Raw genomic sequence first — 8,621 nt, forward strand, 5'->3', positions numbered from 1 at the left:
TATCTCACTAGAGAATTAATCCATCTTCTACAGAGAACCTGGAAATTTCAGCTGGTTAGAGAAGGAAGGGCAATGGCATAGGTGTGTCAGTAGAGGTGGGTGGTGGAGTTCAGGAATGACTCACAATAGTGATATGATTTAGATCCAAAACCTTCTAGGAAGCTCAGCTCTCACCAGTTGCCCCTGTGCATGTTGTCAGGAGCTGAATGGATCATGCCGGCTCTTACTTTATCAAGGAATGGACTGAAAACATGGTGGCTCTGGAGAAGGGGCTTAATTACAAAAGTGGGCATTCTCTGCCTTTGTCTCTCTGTCTTTGTCTCTTTCTGCCTCTGTCTCTCCACGGCTGCTCCCTTTACCCCCCTTTCCCTTTATCTCTTCTGTCTTTTCAGTAGTTATACAAGCAGCATCCTCTACTGCCCATTCTCCATTGCTACAGTGCTGTCTCCCCCCACTTTCCCCTGTCCACAGCCATGGAGCCAACCTACTGTGAACTGAAAACTCTAAGCCATGCAGCAAAATAGATTCCCTTATTGTCAGATTGTTTCCCTTGAGTGTTTTGTTGTAGAGATGGACACTTGACTGGAAAAATAGTTAGTTCAATGTAACTTCTTTTCCTTTAGTCTGTATAATGAAGACCCATTAAAAAGGCTAAGGCATGGTTCCCAGGAAGACACCATATTCACACCCATCCCAGAGGACCTGCTGTACTCAGAGCAGTTGGTAAGAACCCTCCCTCACGACCCAAAGTCCCAGAGCTGCAGCTTGGAGACTAGCAGTGGCACACTAGGGACCCATCACCCAGCAAAACCCCACCCTCTCAAATACCACTCCCCTTCTGGCCCCTCTCCCAGGTCCTTCTTGCTTGGGCAGACTCAAAGCTGGTCTGCTCCTGGGAAGACACCATATTCAGACCCATCACAGAGGATCTGCTGCACTCAGAGCAGTTGACTTCTAGCTGGTTTACTCCTGTGAAGACACCATACCCTGATCCATTGTCAGAGATTCCTTCCAATCCTAGCCGGTACACTGAGCAGACCTCAGGCTCTACCTCTGCAACCAATCCCACAACACCCAGAGAAAGCTGGACTCCCAGGAGCTCTAACACCCTCAGCATCATAGGATTACAGGATATCAGTGGCAGCCTGACTCCCAGGAGCTCTGACATGCAGGATTACAGGATCACAGAGACAGCTGGACTCTGAGGAGCTCTGACACAACCAAGAAAACAAGAGAGACAGGCTCCAGTCAGAGACAGTGAGTGCAGGAAGTACTAGAGATAACCAGATGGCAAAAGGCAAGCACAAGAATGTAAGCAACAGAAACCAAGGTTACTTGGCATCATCAGAACCCAGTTCACCCAACATAGCAAGTCCTGGATATCTGATCACATCAGAAAGCAAGATTCAGATATAAAATCACTTCTCATGATGATGACAGAGGACTTTAAGAAGGACATAAATAATTTCCTTAAAGAAATACCAGAAAACACAGGTAAACAAGTAGAATCCCTTAAAGAGGAAACACAAAAATCTCTTAAAAGAATTCCAGGACAACACAACCAAACAGGTGAAGGAATTAAACAAAACCATCCAGGATCTAAAAAATGCAAGTAGAAACAATAAAGTAATCACAAAGGGAGAATATCCTTTAGATAGAAAACCTAGGAAAGAGATCAAGGGTCATAGATGTAAGCATTACCAACAGAATATAAGAGATAAAAGAGAGAATCCCAGGTGCAGAAGATGCCATAGAAAACATTGACACAACTGTCAAAGGAAATGCAAAATGCAAAAAGCTCCTAATCCAAAACATCCAGGAAATCCAGGACACAATGAGAAGACCAAACCTAAGGACAATAGGTATAGAAGAGAGTGAAAATTCCCAACTTAAAGGGCCAGTAAATATCTTCAACAAACTTATAAAAGAAAACTTCCCTAACCTAAAGAAAGAAATGCCCATGAACATACCAGAAGCCTACAGAACTCCGAATAGACTAGACCAGAAAAGAAATTCCTCTCATTACATAATGACAAGAACTTCAAATCTATGAAGAAAGAAATTGAAGATCTCAGAAGATGGAAAAATCTCCCATGATCATGGATTGGCAGGATTAATATAGTAAAAATGGCCACCTTGTAGAAAGCAATCTACACATTCAATGCAATCTCCATCAAAATACCAACTCAATTCTTCACAGAGTTAGAAAGAGCAATTCTCAAATTCATTTGGAATAACAAAAAAACCCAGGATAGCAAAAACTATTCTCAATAAAAGATCTTCTGGAGGAAATCACCATCCCTGACCTCAAACTGGACAACAGAACAGTAGTGATAAAAACTGCATGGTAATGGTACAGAGATAGGCAAGAAGATCAATGGAATAGAATTGAAGACCAAGAAATGAATCCAAACACCTATGGTCACTTGATCTTTGACAAAGGAGCTACAACCATTCAGTGGAAAAAAGACAGCATTTTCAACAAATGGTTCTGGTTCAATTGGAGGTCAGCATGTAGAAGAAAACAAATCGATCCAATCTTATCTCCTTGTACAAAGCTCAAGTCCAAGTGGATCAAGGACCTCCACATAAAACCATATACACTGAAACTAATAGAAGAGAAGGTGGAGAAGAGCCTCGAATATATGGGCACAGGGGAAAAGTTCCTGAACAGGACACCAATGGCTTATGCCATAAGATCAAGAATTGACAAATGGGACCTCATAAAACTGCAAAGACAAATTACACTGTCAATAGGTCAAAATGGCAACCAACAGATTGGGAAAAGATCTTTACCAATTCTACATCAGATAGAGGGTTCAAATCCAATAAATACAAAGAACTCAAGAAATTAGACTCCAGACAATCAAATAAGCCTATTTAAAAATGGGCTGCAGAGCTTAAAAAGGAATTCACAACTGAGGAAACTGGAATGATTGAAAAGCACATAAAGAAATGTTCAGCATCTTTAGTCATCAGGGAAATGAAAATTAAAAAAAAAACACCCTGAGATTCCACCTTACACCAGTCAGAATGGCTAAGATCAAAAACTCAGGGGATAGCAGATGCTGACAAAAATGTGAGGAAAGAATATTCCATTGTTGGTGGGGCTACAAGCTGGTACAACCACTGGAAATCAGTCTAGTGGTTCCTCAGAAAGTTGGACATAGTATTACCTAAGGACCTAGTTATACCACTCCTGGGCATATACACAAAAGATGCTCCAACATATAACAAGGATACATGCTCCACTATGTTCACAGCAGCCTTATTTACAATAGCCAGAAGCTGGGAAGAACCCAGATGTCCTTCAACAGAGGAATGGATACAGAAAATGTGGTACATTTACACAATGGATTACTACTCAGCTATTAAAACAATGAATTCATGAAATTCTTAGGCAAATGGGTGGAACTAGAAAATATTGTTCTGAGTGAGCTAACCCAATCACAAAAGAACACACATGGTATGCACTCACTGATAAGTAGATATTAGCCCCAAAGCTCAGAACACGAAAGATACAACTCACAGACCACATGAAGCTCAAGGAGAAGGAAGACCAAAATATGGATGCTTCAGTCCTTCTTAGGAGTAACAAGATACTCAGGGGAGCAAATATAGAGACAAAGTGTTGAGCAGAGACTGGAGAAGGGGCTGTCTGGAGACTGCCCTACCTGGGGATCCATCCTCTATGTAGTCAACAAATGGAGACACTGTAGTGGATGCCAGGAAGTGAATGCTGACAGGAGCCTGATATACTTGTCTCCTGAGAGGCTTTGCCAGAATCTGACATATACAGAGGTGGGTGCTCAAAGCTAACCATTGAAATGATCATGGGGTCCCCAGTGCAGGAAGTAGAGAGAAGACTGAAGGAGCTGAAGGGGCTTGCGGCCACATGGGAAGAGTGACAATACCAACCAACCAGAGCTTCCAAGGTCTAAGCCTGGGAAGATGCCTGGAGGGACCCAGGGCTCCAGCTGTATACGCAGTGGAGGATAGCCTTGTCAGGCATTGGTGGGAAAGGAAGTATTGGTCCCATGAAGGCAGGATGCCCCAATATGGGGGAATTCCAGGGCAGGGAGGGGGGAGTGGGTGGATGGGTGGGGCATACCCTCATAGAAGCAGAGGAAGGGGTGTGAGATAGGGAGTTCCTTGGGGGGAGGAAATGGGGAAAGGGGATAACATCTGAAATGTAAATAAGTAGAATTTCCAGTAAAAAAAAATGCATTAAAAAAAGGCTGAGGCATTGTGATGTCATAGGAGAGCATTGTGGCCTCATCACAGTGCTCCAAAGTTTGACCACACAGCTCCATTTTAATTAATTGTGCTCAATCTGCCAACACACCCAGGTTGTGACATCATAGCTCCATTGTGACATCGAAATGCGCAGTTTTGCTATCACAACGCTTCATTTCATCATCACAATGCTCCATCTTATGCAGCAGTATCAAATTGTGCCATCACAGCTACATTGTCACATCAAAATGCTGTAGTGCAGCATCACATCACTCCACTGTGACATCAAAATGCCCAATTTCACCCTTCACAATGCTGCACTGTGATGTCACAATTTCATCATGACATCAAAGTGCTCTCTCGGGACATTACATTGCACTGCAACATCACAGTACTCCACTATGACATCATAATGCTCAACTTTACCTTCCAATGCCCTACTGTGCCTTCACAGTGATTGTACTTGTTAGTTGTGTGTGTGTGTGTGTGTGTGTGTGTGTGTGTGTCTGTTAAACAGGGACTTTGAACCAGTACTATTGTGAACACCACACCAGGAACTTTGTGTGTGGACAGCTAGATGCCAGCTGAAGACCTTGCGAACAAAGGCATTGTGAAAGCAGAAGAATGGGATATTACTGGACGCATTTCTTTATGATCTTTTGCCTACAACTACACTGTAGGAGGCTCTGCTCATCCAGCTTGAGTTCTTAAGGACAGGCTTCAGAATGGGGGGTGGCAGTAATGTTTCTGCTATCAGCAGAATTGTATTTAGAGCAAAAAATTGAGCACAGCCATTTACAAACACTATTCTGTAAGCGCTCTTCCAGAACTTGCTAGATAGCCAAGGCAACCACACTGGTAACAGATCTGAATACAGATTCAGCTGAGCAGAGTATTGTACTCTTCTGACTGCCATTATCAAGAGATCCCATGTGAAATTCAGCTTGAGAAAGGGGTTTTTTTTCATCACCTAGCACAAAATCTCTGCAGAAAAGGCTCTATAGTGACCAGGCAATGAAAACTGAAGCAGGGGCAGCTAGTGGACGAGGATGGGAAAAGGGAAATCAGATAGAAGTGAGTCAGAACATGAGTGAAGCATGACTCCAACATCAAGAAGACCTCATTGCCTGCCTTCACTTTCCAGGGTTAATAGATACAATTTCCTCCAACAAACCAACTTCCTGGATCTCCCAAAGGCTCCTCTATCCCTTTAATGGAGGACCATAGCTATTAGTTCCTTTAATTTGGCCTGTGTCAGCCTTACTGGAGGCTCACCTACTCTATTTCTCCTCTAGATGCTGAAGGCAATGCAACAACCAGAGGCTTATTGAACAAACTACAGAATGAACTGTGGAGATACAAGTCATGCTCCTAAGTTAGTGCAGTGGTTTTTAAAACATTCATTAATTAAGTGCTGATTATGTGCAGGGTATTCTAGATTGTTAAAAATGCCTTATGTGGTCTGGCCCTTGTCCTCTAGGACTTGAAAATCTAATGAAGGGCAGAAGCCATATATATGAGAACAGTAACAATGTATGCTAAATATGAAATACATAATGAATATTGGAAGAATTTAAGAGAGAGGCACTATTGTTATAGCTTCCTGGAATGTTAGCTTTTGTGCTAAGCTCTGAGTGCATTGTGTGACTGGGGACAGGAAGGCAGAGAGGACAGACCAGGCAAATTGGGAAGCCAGAAGGAGTGTGACAAGTTGAGAACAAGAGGAATGGGTAACTGGGACAGATTTGGGGACACACAAGGTGGAGATAATCAATAGAGTCTGAAGATGCTAAGGAGTTAGTTTAACTTTTTGGTAGGTAATATAGAACAACTGAAAATATAGGAGAAAATTTAAAAGATAACCAAAGTTGTAAGTTTCTAATTATTTCAATCAATAACATGGATCTGGGCTTACACAAGGGGATTTTTTTTTACTCTTAATTTTTTTTTACTTTTTTTGTATTTGTTTGGGGTCCACCTCCACTGTGGACTCTAAGCCTTCTTCCTATCTCCTTTCTTCAAGAAGCAGAGCACAGAAGTGAGCAAGAAGGTGCCTGCAGGGAAAGGAAACCTAGCAGCAGATGGAGGTGCAGGTCACCACTTTTTCCTTTCCTGTGGTGACAAGACTCTAGATTCACTAGCAAGATGAAAAAATGGATCCTTCTTCCAGCATCCAGAGCTAGAGAAGTATGTTATTCTTTGGGTGATGAGTGGATATTAAATCAATATTTTGATATTCACAATTATAGTGAGTTCAAAAAGTTTACTGAGTAAAAAAGGTAGTCTTCAGAAGAGAATTGTTACTAATTATACATCTAATGGAGTGTGTATGTGTGTGCTCATGTGTGTGTGTAGACAGACAGATAGACAGATAGACAGAAAGATAGATAGAATATACAGAGAACTAAAAAATAACAAGTGTTATTTCTATAAGGAAATAACGAGAAATCAAAAAATCCAATAAGTAAATAGGTCAATGAAATGAATAGATAGTTCTCAAAAGTTGAAATACAAATGGCCAACAAACGTATGAAAAATGCTGACTCTCACTAGTCATAATAGAAATGTAAGTCAAATTAAAATGATATTTAGCCTTGCTGCCATCAACATGACAATATCAAGGAAAGGACAGCAAACCTTGGTAAGAATGTGGACAAAGAGAACACTCACACACTGCTGGAAAGGATAAACCAGCCCAGCCACCATGGAAGTCAGTATGGAGAAGTTTCAATAAACATATTGTAATATGACACAACCATACTGCCCCTTGGGGGCATCTAGTCAAAGTGATCCAAATTGACACATCTCAGAGGTATCTTTTCATCAATGGTTATCACAGCCATGCTCACAAGAGCCATGTTATAGCAGCAGACTAAGTGCCCAACAACAGAGGAATGGATAAGGAAAATGTAATGTACACACAGTAGAAAGATGTTGGTAAAGAGTCTATTGAGAATGCTTTAGTGTGATAGGTACAGTGGCTCAAATTTACAAACGCAGCACTTAGGAAGGTGAGGCAAGATGATCACAAGTTTTAAAGCCATCTGCAGTTACACAGTACTTTTCAGACTACACTGGACTGTTGTTTGAGATCCTCAAAACAGACAAAGGCCAGCTGTGGGGGCACATACCTTCAATCCTAGATCTTGAGAAGCAGAGGCAAGAAGAGATCTGTGAATTCAAGGCTAGCCTGATTTATGGAGCAAACTATAGCCTAACTAGGACTACATGCTAAGACTTTGTCTCAAACAAAACAAACCAACAAACCATGCATACTCTGTCAAAGACACACACAGACACACAGACACAGACACACACAGTATTTTACTAACTAGAGGATGAGATTGGAGAAGAGAGCATCCTGTCCACTTCTTTAATCAAGGTAACCATTACTTACAGGTATGGTGAATTATTTGGTCAAGTAAGGAACAATGACAACTATTCCTCTTGAGTGCTTACTACATAGCAAAACTTATGTGGAGAGTTTCATAAAGGTTGTATCATTGACTCAACCACTTCTTGAATCAGGTAATATTATGAGGTTACTTTAAAGAAAAGGAAGCTAACTGAATGATATGAGCACTACCCCATCTCAATGTATTATACTGAGATTGTTTTAGAGACTTGTTCTCATTGCATAACCAAGGGTAGCCTTGAACTTGTGATCCATTCACTTTAGTAAATCAAGCACTAAGGTACAGACTTGTGCTCACAATGTTCATCTAAACAGTATTTTTAAACACTATATACTCTCTTATTGGTGTTTTCAAAGAGGCAAATTCTTCATTGAATGAATTATAATTGGACTGTACAAATTAGAAAAATAAGTGCAGGTAGGGTAAACGATTTGATGGTTCTTCTTTATTCTTCCCATCTATCTTTCCATCTGTCTACTCCATCCACATGTCCATGGATCGAACCTTTCAACTCCCTGGCACATTTCCATCTAGCCATGAATTTAGTAAGAGGGATTTGTCAGGTTCTTTGAACCACATTAAATGACCAGGCAATTCTCTAGGAACTTTTAGAGGAGAGTTTAGCGGCTGTGATGTGGATACTTGGCTGGATGGGTTGAGAACTGTAAGAAAGCAAAGAAAGCCAGAATATGCCATGAATCTTGTGCCAAAAAGAGAACATCTCTGGAACGGGATTGGGTTAGCATACCGTTACTGTGACAAAATGCATGAAATAGGTAAACTAAAAGAAGTAAAGTCATACTTATAGTTTAGCTCATAGTGTCAGGCATTCAGTTATGGTTGAAGGGGAAGGGGAAGGGAAAGAAGGAAGCTAGGAAGGAAGGAAGGAAGGAAGGAAGGAAGGAAGGATGAAAGAAAGAAAGAAAGAAAGAAAGAAAGAAAGAAAGAAAGAAAGAAAGAAAGAAAGAA

This window comes from Grammomys surdaster, unplaced genomic scaffold (genome assembly GCF_004785775.1).
Source record: "Grammomys surdaster isolate TR1022 unplaced genomic scaffold, NIH_TR_1.0 364, whole genome shotgun sequence".
NCBI classification, from domain to species: domain Eukaryota; kingdom Metazoa; phylum Chordata; class Mammalia; order Rodentia; family Muridae; genus Grammomys; species Grammomys surdaster.